The sequence below is a fragment of the Vulpes vulpes genome, chromosome 1 (genome assembly GCF_048418805.1).
Source record: "Vulpes vulpes isolate BD-2025 chromosome 1, VulVul3, whole genome shotgun sequence".
NCBI lineage: Eukaryota > Metazoa > Chordata > Mammalia > Carnivora > Canidae > Vulpes > Vulpes vulpes.
In genome coordinates, this window is record NC_132780.1 from 132,544,076 (window position 1) to 132,565,040 (window position 20,965).

Genomic DNA, 20,965 nt, shown 5'->3' on the forward strand with positions numbered 1-20,965 from the left:
CCTGTATATAAATCCTTGTCCCTATTTCAGATATTCCTTAAGATGAATTCCTGGAGGCAGATCAAGGGGGTAGGAACATATTTATGGCTCTTGCTACCTCTTGCCAAAGCCTTCCCAGAAAAGTTGTCTGAGTACAATCATTCCTGCAGCTAGACAGCTACATGGTACTATCTGCCACTTTCTTAGGGTTGAGAGCAGAATTGCAAATGGTATTCCAGGTCTCAGTATACCAGAGTAAGCCTTTGAACATGCTTCCCTGGTGTCCAGAAGGCTCTAGGCTCTTCTTCCAATACCCTCACCTATTCCATTATCCCTCCCCACGTACCCAGAGAAGAAGCCAAATTATATTTATCCTTTAAAACTCAAAAGTTGGGGATCCCCGGGTGGCTCAGCGGTTTAGCGCCTGCCTTTGGCCCAAGGCGCGATCCTGGAGTCTCGGGATCGAGTCCTGCGTCGGGCTCCGGGCATGGAGCCTGCTTCTCCCTCCTCCTGTGTCTCTGCCTCTCTCTCTCTCTATGTCTATCATTCATAAATAAATAAATAAATAAATAAATAAATAAATAAATAAATAAATAAATCTTTAAAAAAATAAATAAATAAAACTCAAAAGTTCCCTCCTCCTGACTGCATAACTGCCTCTATGCTTCCTACTGGCCTGAGTTTGTCCTGCTTTATCGCATTGTCACTGTTTCTTTTTTGCCAATCTCATATTTCAAATGTATTGAAGTCAGAGTCTGTGTCTCACTCATCCTTGCTTATTTCATTCAGCAATTTTCCCAGGACCTAACAGAATCAACCTTGAAAACATTTTATTAGTGAAAGAACAACTACTGCCCTTCCAGAACCTGATCTTGAGTATAAAGCTTAATCACTTGTCCACAAGAACACACCACACGACACACCTAAAATCTGGTCCTCTGAATGAAGATCACATAACATTATCCTGGCCCAACATGTCAGAAATCATCTGTAATGACTTTTAGTGTGATCTAAGGTAAAATGTTAAACAAAATACAGAAAATTGGTTTTCACAGGTGCCTTACTCTGTCTTGTTCCTTTAACATGCCTTTCTCTCCTCCCTCCCAGGACTACCTTGTCCATCCCATCAAGTCCCCCAGGAGCACCTACTGGGTCTGATCTTTGCTCTTGTACAAGTTACCTATTAATGCATAACACATCTCCTCAAAGCTTAATGGCTTAGAACATGAATCAGTTATTATTTCTCACGATTTCTGTGGGTTAAGAATCCTGGAGTGGCTTGACTGAGCAGTCCTGCTCTGTGTCCCTTATAAGGTAAGCAAACTGGTGTTGGCTGGTCCCACTGTCATCTGAAGACTTGACGAGCTGCAGGACCCGCGTCCAGGGGGGCTCTGTCACATGGCTGGCAGGTAGAAGAGGCTCTGTGCCCTTTAATGTGAACTTCTTCGTAGGGCTACCTGAGCATCCTCACAACATGGTGTTCAGATTCCTCTAAAAGCAAACAATACAAGACTCCAAAACTGAATGAATTGCAATGCCTTTTATGACCTGGCCTTGAAAGTCACACTTTGTTAGTACCACAGCTTTCTATTGACCACATTAGTCAGCCTGACTTAGTGTGGGAGAAGATTATACCTTATACCAGAAGGCAAGGATCACTGGGGTCGGGACACCTGGATGGCTCAGTGGTTGAGTGTCTGCTTTCAGCTCAGGTCCTCATCCCAGGATCTGGGATCGAGTCCCGCATTGGGCTCCTTGCAGGGAGCCTGCTTCTCCCTCTGCCTATGTCTCTGCCTCTCTCTCTCTCATGAATAACTAAAATCTTCAAAAAAAGAAAGAAAGAAAAAAAGATCACTGGGGTCCATAGTTAAAGCTGCCTGTCACACCTCACATAAAATTTACCTGGTCTCTAGTTCATTCATTCATTCATTGCCCATATATCCCAGGCAGTGTACCTAACAGAGGAGAAGGAGATAAGAGATAATTCTTGAGAATAGGCTACCCTTCCAAGGATGGTGGTGGTAATAGATTTAAATAATCTTTTTTTAGAAAGGATTTTATTTTTAAGCAATCTCTACACCCAATGTAGGGCCTAAATCCACAACCCTGAGACCAAGAGTCACATGCTCCACCAACTGAGCCAGCCAGGCACCCCTCAAATAAATTAACAAATACATAATTCTAAAAATGTTCAATTTTCCAAAAGTCTTGTAGGTAAAGATCTAGTAAATAACATTTCAAGTCCCAGGGCAAGTCTAGGGAAAATTTTTAATAGGATTACAAAATTGACCATATTTACTCATCCTTTCCATAGGGACAGTCAAATTTTGGCCCATGCTTTCCATCTATTTTGATGCCACTATATTTATCACTATATGATTGTAGCTCATCTCACCTGACCAAGCTTTTTTCCCTGTCTGCTTCAAAAGTAGAATACCATCAGAGATAAAGAGAAACATTTAAGGAAAATCTAACAGTTATATATATGAAACAGCTTCAAAATACATGAACTGGGGTACCTGGGTGGCTCCTGGGTGGTACCTGGGTGGCACTGATGGAGTGCAACTCTTGATCTCAGGGTTGTGAGTTCAAGCCCCACATCAAGTATAGATTACTTAAAAAACAAACAGCAGGGCAGCCTGGGTGGCTCGGGCAGCCTGGGTGGCTCAGCGGTTTAGCGCCGCCTTCTGCCCAGGGTGTGATCCTGGAGACCCGGGATCGAGTCCCACGTCGGGCTCCCTGCATGGGGCCTGCTTCTCCCTCTGCCTGCGTCTCTGCCTCTCTCTCTCTCTCTCTCTCTGTGCCTCATGAGTAAATAAATAAAATCTTAAAAATAAATAAATAAATTTAAAAGATTTTAAATTTAAAATTTAAAAGATTTTAAATTTTAAAATAAAATAAAAAACTGAAGTATACATAGAACATGCACCAAGATGGACCACATGCTTGATGTAAAACAATACTCAATAAATTTTGAAACATCAAAATCTGAGGTGCCTGGGTGCCTCAGTTGGTTAAGTGTCTGCCTTTAGCTGAGGTCATGATTCTACAGTCCTGGGATGGAGCCCTCCATCGGGCTCCCTGCTCAGGCTCAGCCAGGAGCCTGCTTCTCTCTCTCTCTGTGCTATCTCTGTCTCTGTGTCAAATAGATAAATAAAATCTTTGGGAAAAACATCAAAATCTTACAGAATATGTTTTTTTGGAAAAAAAGACTTGAAGAATAACTAAGATATCTTTAAAACTCCAAATATTTGTAAATTAAACATTCTATTCCTAAATAACCCATAAAACAAAGAGGAAATCACAGGAAAAAAGAGGAAATCACAGGAAAAAATTATTATCTCTAAATGAATGATACTGGGGCACCTACCTGGCTCAGTTGGTGGAGTGTGCCAGTCTTGACCTCATGAGTTTGACTTCCACATTGGGGGGTAGAGATTACTGAATGATATCAAAATTTGTGGAGTTCAACTAGAGCAGTGCTTAAAAGTAAATATATAGCTTTAAACACATATATTAGAAAAGAAGACAAAAATCAATTATCTAAGTTCCCACTTTAAGAAGCTAGAAAAAAACCAAGTAAATTAAACCCAATTTAATTAGAAGATATAGAGATTCAATCAATGAAATAAAAAAGAAACAAAAGAGAAAATTAACAACACCAAGTTAGTTCTTTGAAAATACTGATAAAGTTCGTATCATAAGGAAGACTGATACAAAGGAAAAGAGGAAAAACAAATTACCAATATTAGCAATGAAAAAAGAGATGCCATTACAGATCTTATAGACATCAAAAGAGTAATAAGAGAATATCATGAAAAACCTTAACAAATTCAACAATTTCAGGGGAATTAGACAAATTCCTAGAAAAACAGTTTACCAAAAATAACAAAATAGAAAGTTGGAACATCCTTATCTATGTAACAAATTGAATGTGCTTAAAGCCTTCTCACAACTTTAGTTAATAACAATGTATTGATATTGGTTGTGACAAGGGTACCATATATATCTTTAATATTATTGATTTAAGAGAGAGAGATAGCAGGAGCAGGGGGAAGAGGAAGAAGCAGGCTCTCCTCCGAGCAGGGAGCCCAACATGGGGCTCGATCCCAGGACCCTGGGATCATGACCAGAGCTGAAGGCAGACACCCAACTGAGCCATCCAGGTGCCCCAACAAGAGTACCATATTAATGTAAGATGCCAACAATAAGAGAAACAGTGGGTTTACATAGTGACTGTTACCCCTACAACTTTTCTGTAGATCTAAAACTATTCTTTTTGAAATTTTTTATACTATTTTATTTTTTGATAAAAAAGAAAGAGAATGAGGTGAAGGGTAAAGGGAGAGGGAGAGAGAGAGAATCACAAGCAGGCTTCATGCCCAGCCCATTGAGGAGCCCAGTGTAGGTCCAGTCCCAGGACCCTGAGATCATGACCTGAGCTGAAATCAAGAGTTGGACTTAACTGACTGAGCCACCCATGCACCTTTAAAACTATTCTAAAATAAAAAGTCTATTAAAAATAATAAATTAATAAAAAATTAAAAGCCTTCCTACAATGAAAACTCTAGTGTCTGGGGTATTTTTGGTGAAATCCATTAAATATCCAAAGAAGAAGTAATACCAATCCTACACAAACTGCCAGGACATAGAAGAGAAAAGACTACTTCCCAACTTGCATTATAAGGCAAAAATAACCCTGATTACAAAATCTGATAAAGACATTACAAGAAAAGAATTACAAACCTATATTCCTCATAATATAGATACATACAAAAAAGCTCCTGAACAAAAAATCAGTAAATAGAATCCATCTACATATACAGTGAAATATATCATGACCAAAGAAGTTTAATACAGGAATGTAAGGTTAGGGGATCTCTAGGTAGCTCAGCTGTTTAGCGCCTGCCTTTGGCCCAGGGCGCGATCCTGGGGTCCCGGGATGGAGTCCCATGTCGGGCTCCCGGCATAGAGCCTGCTTCTCCCTCTGTCTGTGTCTCTGCCTCTCTCTCTCTCTCTATGTCTAGCATGAATAAATAAATAAAATCTTTGGGAAAAAAAAAAAAGAATGTAAGGTGAGTTTAACTTTACAAAAATCAAACAACAACATGAACCTCCTGAACATAATACAAGAAAACAACTGTATGATCGTCTTGATCCAGGAAAAGGATTTGATGAAAAATGTTTAATAAATTATTATTTCATAATAAAAACTATTAGCAAACTGGGAATAAAAGTGAACATTTTTGGGGTACCTGGCTGGCTCAGTCAGTGGAGCATGTGACTCTTGACCTTGGAGTCATGAGTTCAAGCCCCATATTGGGTGTAGAGATTACTTAAAAAAAAAAAATCTCAAAAAAAAAAGTAAGGGGCACCTGGGTGGCTCAGTCAGTTAAGCATCTCCCTTTGCCTCAGTCATGATCCCAGAGTCCTGGGATTAAGACCCATGTTGGCTCTCTTCTCAGCAGGGAAGCCTATATCTCCCTCTCCCTCTGCCCTACCGCTTACTTGTACTCTCTCTCACTCTCAAATAAATAAGTGAAATCTTTTTGAAAAATGAATTTTTTCAGCTTGATAAAGGATATCTCTGAACAACAGCTGACATTATACCTAAAGGTAAAAGAATAAATGCTTCTCCACTAAGATCAGAAACAGGGCAAGACTATCTCACCACCACTACTAGTAAATATTATATTAGAGAACTTAGTGAAATAAAACATGAAAAATAAATACAAGGCATAAGATTGGGAAGGAAGTAAAACCATCACTACTCGTAGACAACATGATTGTATATGTAAAAAAATCCAAAAAAAGGCTACACCCAAATACTAATACATACTAGAACTAATAAATGAAATTAGCAAGGTGAAAGGAATCAAGGTCAATACATAAAAATCAGGTATATTTGTATAACCATCAATGAATAATTGGAAAATGAAATTTAAACAAAATATAATTTATGATAATATCAAAAAATGTCAAATATCTAGGAACAAACCTAAGAAAAATTGCACAAGACTTGTATACTGAAAACAAATATTGCTGAGAGAAATTAAAGAAGACCTAAATAAATGTAAACATATACCATGTTTGTGGATGAAGAACCTCAGTATTGAAAAGAATCCATCCTCCCTAGGTTCATACACATATTCAATGAAATTTCTATTTAAAAAAAGTCACCAGATTATTTGGAAGAAGTAGGCACAGTGATTCTAAAATATACATGGAAATGAAAAGGGTATAGAACAGCCAAAAAAGTCTTTAAGAACAGAATTAGGGGATTCATATTTTAATTTTAATACTTTTTAATTTTAGGGACATCTGGGTGGCTCAGGGGTTGACCATCTGCCTTTGGCTCCAGGCGTGGTCCTAGAGTCCCAGGATCAAGTCCCATGTCGGGCTCCCTGCATGGAGCCTGCTTCTCCCTCTGCCTGTGTCTCTGTCTCTCAGTCTCTCTCTCTCTGTATCTCTCATGAATAAATAAAATATTTAAAAATGCTCTATAAAATTAAAAAAAATAATGTCAGACTTCATTAAAATTTAGATATTTTTCTTTGTGAAAGACCCTGGAAGAGAATGAAAAGACAAGCTACAGACTGGAAGAAAATATTTACAAAACACATATATGACAGAGAACTAGTATTTATAATAAAGAGTTCTCAAAACACACTGGTTAAAAAACACACACACTTTGATTAGAAAATGGGGAAAAGACATGAATAGGCATTTCACCAAAGAGAATATACAAATGGCAAATAAGTGCATGAAAAGATGTTCAGCATCATTAGCCATTAGGGAAATGTATATTAAAACCATATGAAATCTCACTCCATCCCTCTGAGAATGGCTAAAATTAAAAATAGGGATTAATAGTAAATGCTGGCAAAGATGCAAAGAAACTGAAACACTCATATGCTGCTGATGGAAATGTAATTTGTTTTTTTTTGTTTTTTTGTTTTAATTTTTTTTTAATTTTTATTTATTTATGATAGTCACAGGGAGAGAGAGAGAGAGGCAGAGACACAGGCAGAGGGAGAAGCAGGCTCCATGCACCAGGAGCCCGATGTGGGATTCGATCCCGGGTCTCCAGGATCGCACCCTGGGCCAAAGGCAGGCGCCAAACTGCTGCGCCACCCAGGGATCCCCTGGAAATGTAATTTTATACATTTTACCAAATTCTCTGGAAAACAACCTGACAGTTTCTTAAAAAAACTAAACATGCAACAATCATACAACCCAGCAATTATACTCCTAGGACTTATCCTAGAGAAATGAAGATTTATGTTTTCTTGAAAACCTGTACATAAAATTTTTTAAAGATTTATTTATTTATTTATTTATTTATTTATTTATTTATTTATTTATTTATTTATAAATAGAGGCAGAGACATAGGCAGAGGGAGAAGCAGGCTCCATGCAGGGAGCCTGATGTGGGACTCGGTCCCATAACTCCAGGACCACATCCTGAGCCAAAGGCAGACGCTCAACCACTGAGCCACCCAGGCACCCTAATAAAAATCTTTTTTAAAAAAGTGCTTAAGATCATTAGTTATTGGGTAACTGTAAACTAAAACTACAATAAAACACAAGTTCACACTAGAACGAGTAAAATAAAAAAGACAACAGCAAATACTGACTAGCTAGGATATGGAGCAACTAAGACAGTCACACTATTGTTGCATAGTGGTTGTACAATGAAGCAACCACACTGAAGAACTATTTTTTTTAAAGACCTTATTTATTCATGAGACATACACACAGAGAGGCAGAGACACAGGCAGAGGGAGAAGCGGGCTCCATGCAGAGAGCCCGATGTGGGACTCGATCCCGGGTCTCCAGGATCAGGACTTGAGCCGAAGGCAGACGCTCAACTACTGAGCCACCCAGGTGTCCTGTGAAGAACTATTTAGAACATTCTAAGCAAGTTAAAAACATGCTTAGTCCTAGGTATTTACCCAACAGAATGAAGACAAATGCTTATTAAAAAACTTGAGTAGGGATGCTTGTAGCAGCCCTATTTGTAACAGCCTCAAACTGGAAATAGCCCAACTGTGCATCAGTAGGAGAATGGAAAAATTGAGGTGTATTTATTCAATGGAATTCTACTCAACAATAAAATAAAATGAACTAGAGAGGAGAAGGAGCAGGATGATGGAGTACTGAGCTCACATCCTCCCACAGACAGGATAAAGGCTACAGCTACATGTAGAGCAACTCTTTCTGAGAATGACCCAAAGACTAGCAGAACAACTCTTCCACAGCTAAAGATACAAAGAAAAAGACACATGGAAAGGGAGGAGGGGCAGAGATGTGGTCTGGTCGGGACCCACAGCCTCAGCGCAGTGACCCACAAACAGGAGTGATATCATCACAAATGCAGAGGGCCTCCCTGAAGAGTGAAGAGTTCATGTCCCACATCAGGCACCTCTGCCCTGAAGATCTCCACCAGAAAGATGAGCCCACAAAATACCTGACTCAGAAATAACAGCAGGGCTTGACTCTGGGAAAGCAGAGGGCCATAAGAAGCCAAGACTCTGCTCTTAAAGGGCACTTGCACAAACTTACTTGCTCTGAATCCAGCACAGAGACAGCCATTTAAAAAGCATCTGGGCCATATAAGAAGGAAATTTATTGACTAATTTTAGGGTATGTGCCAGAGGGGCAAGGATCTGTAGGAACTTTCTGTGGGAATAAAAGCATTAGCAGGCACTGTTAATCTCATCCTCTTTCTACCTAGCAGGCTTGGTATTGGTGGGCATAATTTTTGACACTCTCCATCTACCTTGCTAGCACCCTGCCAGGTATTCCACTGCAGACCTGTCCTACCCAACCTGCCCACCCCAGCAGATGCCCCTTCAAAATGGCTTCCACTCTGCTGCAGCCAGTGGACAGCCTCAGCCTGGCTCCCATGAAGGGATGGGGGGCCAGTCTCCCACCAGTGCACTCTAACACCTGCATCCAAGCATCACAGCCAGCCAGCTGGGGGCCAGTCTCACAAACCAGAGCACCCGCAGCAGTTGCAGCCCAGCCACAACAAGGGATTGACTATTTATTAGGGGTACCAGGTTCTGGTAACCAGGAAGGACTGAACTTCTGAGCCCCACAGGAAATCTTCTATATAAGGCCACTTCTTCAAGATCAAGAGACATAGCTGATTTACCTAATATATAGAAACAAACACAGAGGGCGCCTGGGTGGCTCAGTGGTTGAGCATCTGCCTTCAGCTCAGGCTGTGATCCCCGGGTCCTGGGATTGAGTCCCACATCAGGCTCCCCAGAGGGAGCCTGCTTCTCCCTCTGCCTGTGTCTCTGCCTCTCTGTGTCTCTCATGAATAAATAAATAAAATCTTAAAAAAAAAAACAACACTCCAAATAGAAGAACAAGGCAAAAATCTCAGAACTAAATGAAATGAAGATAAGCAATCCAAAAAAAAAAAAAAAAGATAAGCAATCCATCTGATAGAGTGGGAGATCAACAGAGGATTATAGGGTGGAGAAGAATGGATCAGGGATCTGGACGGCAGGGTAGAAGAAATCACTCAAGTTGAAGAGCAAAAAGAAAAAAAGAATTTTAAAACATGAGGATATTAGAAGGGACCTCGGGGACAATAAACATCAAGAGTACCAATAATTGAATTATAGGGATCTCAGAAGAAGAGAGAGAGGGAAAAGAAATAGGTGAAGGGGATGGGATTAAGAGGTACGGACTTCCAATTTTTTTTTAAATTTAAATTCAATTAGCCAAGATATAGAGATATAGGACATCATTAGGTTCAGATGTAGAGTTCAGTAACTCATCAGTTGTATATAACACCCAGTGCTCATCACATCATGTGTCCTTAATCCCATCATTCAGTTACCCCATCCTGCCACCCCAGACTTCCAATTTTAAAATGAGTCATGAGGATGTAAGATACAGCATAGAGAATATAGTCGATAATATTGTAATAATTTTGTCTGGTGACAGATAGTAACTAGATTTACTGTGGTGATCATTTGACAATGTATATAAATGTCAAATCACTGTGTTGTACCCCCGAAACTAATATAATATTATATGTCGACTATACTTCAATATAAACAAATAAATAAATATGAATACGTGCAACAATACAGATAAATTCCCCAAATACTACATTAACTGAAAGAAGCCAACCATTTAAAAAATATATATACTACATAATTCCATTTGTATAAAATCTAAATCCAGATCAAACTAATAAGTGGTAAAAGAAATCTGAGGGCAGCCCGGGTGGCTCAGCAGTTTAGCGTCGCCTTCAGCCCAGGGCGTCGTCCTGGAGACCCAGGATGGAGTCCCACATCGGGCTCCCTGCACGGAGTCTGCTTCTCCCTCTGCCTGTGTCTCTGCCTCTCTGGGTGTGTGTGTCTCTCATGAATAAATAAATAAAATCTTAAAAAAAAAAAAAAAAAGAAATCTGATAGGAGTTGTAGGGTGGTTGGAGAAGGAATTGGCTGGAAAAAGACAAAAGAAAACATTCCAGGGGGTTGAAAATGTATCTCTCATTTTATGAAGTATTTCAACAGGTGTGAGCAATTGTCAGACTCATTGTACTGAATATCTAAGATCTGTACATTTTATTGTATGTTTATTACATCTTAATTAAAAGATCTAAAAGTCAATCACTTTTACTATCCTAGCAAAAAATAATTGGAAAATAAAATAAAACAATTCCATTTAAGATATCACAAAGAGACTCAGGAATAAATTTAGCAAAAGACTTTGCCCTAAAAATTACAAAATTGGGGGGGGGGGCGCCTGTGTGGCTCAGTCAGTTAAGCATCCGACTCTTGGTTTCGGTTCAGGTCATGTTCCCAGGGTTGTGAAATCGAGCCCCACACTGGGACTCTGCACTCAGTGTGGAGTCTAAGATTCTTTCTTCCTCTGCTTCTTCCCCTGTTCATGCTCACTCTCTCTCAGATAAATTAATTAAATCTTTTTTAAAAATTATAAAATTTTGTTGAGATTGAAGATCTAAATAAATGCAGAGATACGCCATGTGAATGGATTAAGAGGCTTGACAATGTTAAGAAGTCACTTCTCAGGGAGCCTGGATGGCTCAATCGGTTGAGCATCTGCTTTCTGCTGGAGTCATGATCCCTGGGTCCTGGAATCAAGCCCCAAGCCAGGCTGCCCACTCAGCCTGCCCAAGACGCAGGCTCCTTTGGCTCAGGGCGTGATCCCGGGAGTCCCAGGATTGAATTCCTCTGCTTCTCCCTCTGCCTATGTCTCTGCCTCTCTCTCTGTGTGTGTCTCTCATGAATAAATAAATAAAATCTTTAAAAAATAAAATAAAATGTCAGTACAATCTTGAAAAAGAAAAATGATGGGGGACTTATCTAACACCCTGAAGCCATAGTAATCAAGACTGTGATTTTGATGAGGATAGACATGAAATTTTATAGAATAGAGTCCAGAAATCGACTCACACTTATACAATCAACTGATTTCAATGAAATGGGAAATATTTCAACTAATAGTCCTAGAATAACTGGATATTTGCATGAAAAATAATGATACCGGGATCCCTGGGTGGCGCAGTGGTTTGGCGCTTGCCTTTGGCCCAGGGCGCGATCCTGGAGACCCGGGATCGAATCCCACATCAGGCTCCCGGTGCATGGAGCCTGCTTCTCCCTCTGCCTATGTCTCTGCCTCTCTCTCTCTCTGTGTGACTATCATGAATAAATAAAAATTAAAAAAAAAAAGAAAAATAATGATACCTACCTGACACTATCCACAACAATTAATTCAAGATGGATCATGAAGGGGGCACCTGAGTGGCTCAGTTGGTTAAGCATCTGCCTTCAGCTCAGGTCATGATCTCAGGGTCCTGGGATCAAGCCTCGTGTTGGGCTCCCTGCTCCATGAGGAGTCTGCTTCTCCCTCTTCCTCCCCCTCTGTCCCTCTCTAATAAATAAATAAAATCTTTAAAAAATAAAAAAAAGGTGGATCAAAAAAAAAGGGGTAGATCATAAAGCTAAATGTAAAAGTTAAAACCCTAAAACTTTCAGAAGACATCATAGGGAATATTTTCAGGGGCTGAGGTTAAATGAAGATTTCTGAGTAGGACCCAGAAAGCAATAACAATAAAAAAATATGATAAATTAGACTTCATCAAAATTTTAATGTTCTGCTAATCAGAAAATGGATAGCCGTGGGTTGCCTGGCTGGCTCAATCGGTAGAGAATACAACTCTTGATTTCAGGGTTATGAGTGCAAGCCCCATGTTGAGGGTACAGTTTATGAAAGAAATAGAAAGAAAGAAAGAAAGAAAGAAAGAAAGAAAGAAAGAAAGAAAGAAAGAAAGAAAGAAAGAAAAAGAAAGAAAGAAAGAAAGAAAGAAAGAAAGAAAGAAAGAAAGAAAGAAAGAAAGAAAGAAAGAAAATAGCCAAGCCACAGATATGAGAAAATATTCACATTTTATTATCAATAGTAACAATATTAACAAAAATATTACTGACAAAGAGCTTGTATCTAGCATATGTGAAGAATTCCTGCCATTTTATTTGTTTGTTTGACAGAGACAGAATGAGAACAAGAATGCACAAGCAAGGGGAGAGGCAGGCAGAGGGAGAGGGAGAAGTGGGTTCCCTGCTGAGCAAGGAATCCAACGCTGGGCTCAATCCCAGAACCACAGGATCATGACCTGAGAGGAAGGCAGATGTTCAACTGACTGAGCCACCCAGGCACTCCTTAGTATGTCTATTTTGAATTTGTATAATTATGTCTTGATTCTGAGTAATTTCTCATCTTATACATGTCTATTAGAATGGCCATGGGGATCCCTGGGTGGCTCAGCGGTTTAGTGCCTGCCTTTGGCCCAGGGCATGATCCCGGAGTCCTGGGATCCAGTCCCACATCGGGCTCCCTGCATGGAGCCTGCTTCTCCCTCTGCCTGTGTCTCTGCCTCTTTCTCTCTCTCTCATGAATAAATAAAATCTTTAAAATAAATTTATTAGAATGGCTAAAATTAAAAAGATTGGCAGTATCAAATGATAAGGATCTTGAGTTAACTGGAATTCTCATACACTGCTGTCAAGAACACAAAATAGTACAAATACTTTGGAGGAAAGTATCTTATAAAGCTAAATATATTATCTACTTAATAACAAGGCAATTCCCCTCCTGGGAGTATCTATCCGGTGTGATAGAATAATAGCCCCCCCGCCCCCACAAAGTTGTCCACATCCTAATCCCCAGAACCTGTGGATACACTGCCTTATATGGGAAAAGGGATTTTGCAGAAGTAAAGTAGAGAGAGATGTCAAGTTGGGAATATAATCATGTATTTTCTGGGCCCAATGCAGGTCCTTATGAGGGGTCCCTAAAGAGGGAGACAGGAGATTCAGAGACAGAGATGTGGTGGCCAAAGTAGAGAGCAGAGAGAGAGAGAGATTTAAAGATGCTACCTACCCTGCTGGCTTCAAGATGGAGGAAGGGCCATTGTTTGCAGGTGGCTTCTAGAGGCTGGACAAGGCAAGAAAATTGATTCTCTTCAAAGCTGCCAGAGAAATGCAGCCCTGCTGACCCATTTTGGACCTCTGACCACCAGAACCGTAAGGTAATTTTGTGTTGTTTCAGGGCACTGAGTTTGTGATAATTCATTTAGCATCAATGGGAAACTAATATACCTAGCAAGAATGAAAACATATGTTCATGAAAAGACTTTACAAAATGTTCCACAGCAGCTTTATTCATAATAACCAAACAACACAGGTGTCCACAAGAAAGTGAAATGTTCTGTATCTGACAGGGCTGTTAATGCCCTCCAGGCAAAGACCAAGAACACACTTGTAGTTGAACAAAGTTGTTTTTTTTTTTTTTTGCTGATTGAAATGAGGGAGGATACCTCCCATGGAGAAGCATAGGGTGTCTGGGGAAGAAGATGTTAAGAATGACTTATTACAGGATTTGGGCCTGTGTTGGGTGATTTGGGGGAGGTTTTCAGGAAGCAGGGCTTTGCTCTGGATTGGATGCTAATACGAAGCAGGATGATTCTATGATTCTGTAATTGGGTATCTTCAAAAATCTTACCTAGGGGCACCCCAGGTGGCTCAGCGGTTTAGCACCGCCTTCAGCACAGGGCCTGATCCTACAGTCCTGGGATCAAGTCCCACATGTCGGGCTCCCTGCATGGAGCCTGCTTCTCCCTCTGCCTGTGTCTCTGCCTCTCTGCCTCTCTGTCTCTCTCTCTCTCTCTGTCTGTTATCTCATGAATAAATAAATAAAATCTTAAAAAAAAAAATCTTACCTAGAAGGAGTCTGGAATGAACATGGTTTAACTTATAACTTGTAGAGAAAAAGCAGTCTATTCCTATGAGCTGGGAGAGAGGATCTTTGGTATTTTGGTGGTTTTCACAATGAACTTGTTTTTATGTTCTTAGATAAGATTATAAAATAGTCTTGGGGCACCTGGGTGGCTCAGTCAGTTAAGTGACCAACTCTTGATTTTGGCTCAGGTCATGATCTCAGGGTCCTGGGATCGAGCCCTGTGTTGGGCTCTGCTCAGCATGGAGACTGCTTGAGGGTTCTCTCTTTCCCTCTGACCCCTCCGTATGTATGCTCTCTCTCAAATCTTAAAAAAATAAGTCTTGATTTTTTTGTATACATCATCAGAGTCATAAAGTGACCTTGTCTGGTGTTATTGTTTGATGGCATTGTTTATGTCCAAGAGGAAAATGGCGAGGCCTCACTATGAGTGCCAGGCCAATTTCTTTCTTTCTTCTTCTTCTTCTTCTTCTTCTTTTTTTTTTTTTTAAAGATTTTATTTATTTATACATGAAAGACACACACAGAGAGAAGCAGAGACACAAGCAGAGAGAGAAGCAGGCTCCATGCAGGTAGCCCGATGCAGGACTCAATCCGAGGACCGTGGGATCACTCCCTGGGCCAAAGGCAGGCACTCAACTGCTGAGCCACCCAGGTATCTCCCAGGCCAATTTCAAACACACTAAGACCTACCTGTAAGGGTGAGGTCAGTTCCTGGATGTCAGGGGCTGTTTTTCTCTTTCTTAGGGGTGTGAGTTATATGGTTATACCCATTTATCAAAAGAATGGGGAGGTGTGGGATGCCTGGGTGGCTCAGCAGTTGAGCGTCTGCCTTTGACTCAGGGTATAATCCTGGAGTCCTGGGACCAAGTCCCACATTGGGCTCCCTGCAGGGAGCCTGCTTCTCCCTCTGCCTATGTCTCCATTTCTCTCTCTGTGTCTCATGAATAAATAAATAAAATCTTAAAAAAAAAACAAACAAAAAAAAAAACAGGGCAGCCCGGGTGGCTCAGCAGTTTAGCGCTGCCTGCAACCCGGGGCATGATCCTGGAGACCCGGGATCGAGTCCCCGCTGGGCTCCCTGCATGAAGACTGCTTCTCCCTCTGCCTTTGTCTCTGCCTCTCTCTCTCTCTGTGTGTCTCTCATGAATTAAAAAAAAAAAAAAAAGAATGGGAAGGTGCCTGAGTGGCTCATTAAATTGGGAATCTGGCTCTTGATTTTAGTTCCGGTCATGATCTCAGGTTGTGGGATTGAGCCCCTATCAGGCTCTGCACACAGTGGAGTATCTGCTTGAAATTCTCTCTCCTGGGCAGCCCGGGTGGCTCAGCGGTTTAGCGCCGCCTTTGGCCGAGGGTTTGATCGTGGAGTCCCGGGATTGAGTCCCACGTCGGGCTCCCTGCATGGAGCCTGCTTCTCCCTCTGCCTGTGTCTCTGCCTCTCTCTCTCTCTCTCTCTGTGTGTCTCTCATGAATAAATAGATAAAATCTTAAAAAAAAAAAAAAAAGAAATTCTCTCTCCCTCTGCCCCTACCCCCACTTGCGCTCTCTCTCTCTTAAAAAAAAAGAAAAAGAAAAAGAAAAAAAGGATGGAGTTAAAATTTGTATGTTTCAACTTTACCTAAACATGCCTGCATAAAAAAGAAAATTAAGATGACTGGGGCAGCTGGCCGGCTCGGTCAGCAGAGCATGTGACTTCTGATCTCAGTGTCATGAGTTCAAGCCCCACATTGGGCATAGAGTTTACTTAAAAAAACAAACAAACAAACAAACAAACAAACAAACAACCACAATGACTAAACCAACTGCAATATATCCACTCAATGGAATACTCAAAAATAAAACAAACTACTGATACATGCAACATTATGGATGAATCTCAAAACATGATGCTGAGCAAAGGAAGCCAGACAGAAAACTATAAATAGTTCCATTTATTTATCTAGTATTCTGGAAAAGGCAAAATAATAGAGATCAAAACAGTGGTTGCCAAGGTGTGGACCACAGTGAGGCAGCACAGGGGATCTCTTTAAGGTGATGGCAAGTCTTCCACACTGTGGCAGTGTGGTCACCGTGCAGATCTAAATTCAGTCTATTATTTCCTGCAGGGGTTCATGTATTTACCACGTCACCAGCACTCCTGGCCACTTCTCTCTCTCTGCTCTCTGCTTCTGCCATCACATCTCTAACTCTCCGGTCTCCCTCCTTCCTTATAAGGACCCTTGCGATTGCACTGCCCCCCCCCCCCAATACAGGATAGCACAACTGTGTAGGATATACAACTATGCCTGTTTATCAAAACTCAAAACTGTATCCATATAAAGGATGAATTTTATTGCATGTAAATTATACCTCAATAGGTCTGACTTTATTTTTCATTTTTAAAATTTTTTTTACTTATTTGGTGGGGTGGGAGCAGGCAGAAGGAGAGAGAATCTCAAGCAGACTCTGTGGTGAGCACGGAGCCTGACACAGTGCTCCATCTCATGACCCTGAGATAATTGACCTGAGCTGAAATCAAGAGTCAGATGCTTAACCGACTGCGCCACCCAGGCACCTCTCAATAAGCCTGACTTTAAAAACATAACTGAGGGATGCCTGGGTGGCTCAGCGGTTTAGCGCCTGCCTTCAGCCCAGGGTGGGATCCTGGGGTCTTGGGATCGAGTCCCGCATTGGGCTCCCTGCATGGAGCCTGCTTCTCCCTCTCCCTGTGTCTGTGCCTCTCTCTCTCTGTCTCTCATGAATGAATAAATAAAGTCTTAAAAAAAAACCATAACTGAGTTAGGGATGAGTGGGGAGTGGGTGTATGGTTGGATATGACAAGAGAGGCAGAATGCTGGGGACCGCTGAAACTTGGTGGTTGGTATATGGTGGTCTGTTCTCTTACGTTTATATGTGTTTGAAATTTTCCATAATAAAAAGTTGTTGTTAATTTGGATAGAAAGGGAAATTGTGTGATGGAGGCAGAGATGTCACAGAGTCAGTTGACTGCTCATTCCCCCAGGATGCTTTTTGCACATTAATGAACCAATGCCCCTGGAGTCTCAAATTGACTTCCTCCTTTTCATGCACTTAAATAAGCTAGAGCTATTTGCTTTGACATTTTTTGCTGGTATGCCTCAAAAAATTTTAATGCCATTTGATTCTTAGGTTCTACAATTATTTTTTTCCCAAGTTCTCCTTATTCCCTGTGCTTGGGTATCTTCTCCCACTTAATATTTATTTATTTTTAAAGATGCCCTTTCCCTCACAATGGCCTCTTTGATAGGTCAGTAAACCATGCAGGGCTTATTTTTCAAGTGGCTGTTCTTTTGGATTTGTGCCATGCATTTATCACGGGCTACCAATAAAGCACTTTTAAAAAGAAATAGGCTCCAGGCTTTCTATGGGCTGTAACTTTTTAAACAATTCCTTTCATTTCTCCCCCTTAATGCCCTCATTCTGTCCTAGTTTCCCTTTCTAAAACTGAGCAATTAAATGATGGATTTGCCCCCTCCTTTTCCCGTTAGCAGGCTGAATGTGTATTGTGGTCACTATTGACTGAGTGATTTACCCATGACCACTCAGTGCCCCAGTGTGGTCACTGTGCAGACCCAGATTCAGCCTACTATTTCCTGCTGCGGGGGTTCAAGTATTTCCCAAGCAGCCAGCACTCCTGGTTGCATCAATCCTCACCTTTATATTGTTAATCAGCACTCCCGGGATAAAAACCAAGCTCTTCGCATTTACTACTAGAATGGCTACAATAAAAAGACTGAGCAGACCCAGTACTGGTAAAAATGAGAAGCAACTGAAAAGTAGTCCACTGCTGATGGGAAAGGTGAGATGATGGTGCGGCCACCCTGGAAAAACGGTTTGGCGAGTCCTCAAAATGTTAGTCGCAGAATTACCACATGACCCAGCACCTTCATTCCTTAAAAATGTGTGGTATATCCACACAGCAGAATACACGCAGCAATAAAGAACTCCTGAGGCAAGGAATCACACCAAGGAATCTCAAAACAGTGATGTTAAGTAAGAGAACCCAGACTACAAAAGAATGGATTTCTTATGCCATTTTTAGAAAACTCTAGAAAACGCAAACTTTTCTGTATCACAAAAAGCAGATCGCTGTTTGCCTGGAGATGAGCGTGGAGGAGGGTGAGGGATTACAAACTAACAGGAGACTTTTGGGGTGATGGATATGTTTAGTGTCTTGATTTCATGAGCACATACATATGTAAAAATTGATCAGATTGTATGTCTAAATACATGCACCTTAGTCTATGTCAATGACACCTCAATAAAGCTGAAAAAGAAAAGAATGGAAAATAAGACAATTTCTAGACTTGGCCAAGGAAGCCCGAGCCTTCTGAGATACTCTCTGATACTCTGATACGGGGACCGCCTGGGCCAGGCACATTATTGCCTCATGCTGTTTTGAGTTTGGACTAAAACAAGTCCAGACTTGAAGGTTTAGTGCAGATGGTCATGGTGAGCCACTGGTCACAAAGATCCACTAGCCTTCCCTTGGAGAGCTGATTGCTCCCTCCTCCCTGAAGAAAGCCACCAAGACAACTACCCATAACCACTAGGCCACTTACCATCTAGTATGTATTTCCAGGTCTGCCTGCCCTTACGCTGGCAGAGCTTAGCTTCGGTAGTAAGGATGTGTTTCGGTTACTTTCATAGGCCCAATGTAGGTTTGAAGGGATTTTTTTTTCTTTTAATTTTACAAGTGTTCTTTTCCACAGAAGGGGACAGCATCTCAGAGATGACTCCTTAAGGACATCATTCACGCAGCTGACAATTAAAAAGGAGCCACTGCATACAAGGCACTAAACGAGGCCCCTAGAGCAAGGCTCAGCATCAGAGAGGAAATGAGCAATTGTTCAAGCATTCCAGCACAGCCTGCGCAAGCCAGAGATGCTGCAGGCTCTAACAAGGAGATCCTAACTTGAAGTAGGAGTGAGTTCTATCAGGAACAGCTTCCCAGAGGTGACATTTAATCTGAAGAATGAAGAATGAAGAAGAGCCCTGAGTGGGTTGGGGTGGGAGAGCTTCCAGGTATAAATGGACCACAGCATGCAAAGAGCCAAGAGAGTGAGCTGCGTTAGCTGGATTCTGAAATTTGGAGCCTTGTTCTGGTAGGCAGATGAGAAGTTGTGAGGGACCTGACTGGCTACACAAGGAGTTCGGCATTAGTTTAGATTCTAGAAGACTCTAGAAGGCAACATAGAACTTTTGAAAGATTTTAAGCTGGGGAATATCTTGGTCACATTTGTGTTTCTAAAAAAATGACAGGGCAAAGCGGGGGACAGGAAACCTCTTAGGAAAGGATTGCAGTGGTTCTGGGGAAGTTATCAGCTGCCTGAGGCATGGGCAGGGAGGGAAGTTCTTGAAACTGGAGGATCTGTTACACTTCTGCTCTCAACTTGGGCCCAGCCACCTACTGGCCAGTAGACCATCAGCTTCCTTCCACAGCATCCTAAGACCAAATCCTTGTCCTGAAAGCTTAACCAAAAAAGGCTCTCACCAGTCATTGATACTTCCTCTGAGAGCCAAGAGTGCTTCACACTCATTGGAAATAGATAAACCTTGTCCCCAAGACAGTGATCAAATCAGGATCTCCCTCACCCCGTGGGCTTTGAAACGAATGTCCTAATTAGTGCTATCAATACGACTCCTTTTCCCCATCTTTCTCCAAGGTCCAGGAAGGAAAAGGATAAATCTATTCTAAGGGTTCAGCAATACAGCAGCAGTAGGAGCTCATGACCCCAGTAATGCTATGGGGCTGCTACTGGCTGTATTCCCAAACCTTGGAGAACAGTTTGAGCATAGTGGGCATTTTAGTTCTCAACTGGCCTGGCTTCTGGAAACAAGAGATGGGGGATTCTAGCCAGATGAGCCCATGCTGCCCTGCTGGAGGCCCATGCCAGGCACCGTGTAAGCAGTGTTCCAGGGGGCCCTCGTGTTCAGGGCTAGAGGATGCATCCTTCTCAACATTGTCTCCCAGCACCTAACATAGGCATATGGTAGCAGCTTCTTAAAGATCTACAGTTGGGACTTTTAGGGAATCAGAGATGAACTGTCCCAAAGTTTTCACCCATTGATGGCTGTGCTCATGCAGGCCTCTCACTGCCCCTTGTAACCAGCCACTGGGCAACATTCCTGGGTGCTTATAATAGTCAACATCCACCTTCATCCCCCAAACCCTTAATTTTTCTCATTTTGCCCCTTCCCCCTACTCATTCTCTAAAATAATTAATTTTGGGCAGCCTGGCTGACTCAGCAGTTTAGCACCACTTTCAGCCCAGGGCCTGATCCTGGAGACCAGGGATGGAGTCCCACATCAGGCTCCCTGCATGGAGCCTGCTTCTCCCTCTGCCTGTCTCTGCCTCTCTCGCTGTCTCTCATGAATAAAATCTTTTAATAATAATAATAGTTTTATTTGAGAGCGAGGGAGCACAGGCAGGGGGAGCAACAGCAGATGGAGAGAGAGAAGCAGAATCACCGCTGAGCAGGGAGCACAATCTGGGGCTCAAACCCAGGACTCTAGGATCATGATCCAAGCTGAAGGCAGATGCTTAACTGAGCCACCCAGGCGCCCCTCTCAAGTAACTATCTTAAAAAAAATTAACTTTGGACATATTTATCACTTATATAGTATTTGGCATATGAATTTTAAAAAGCTCTACACCCAACATGGGGCTTTAACTCATGA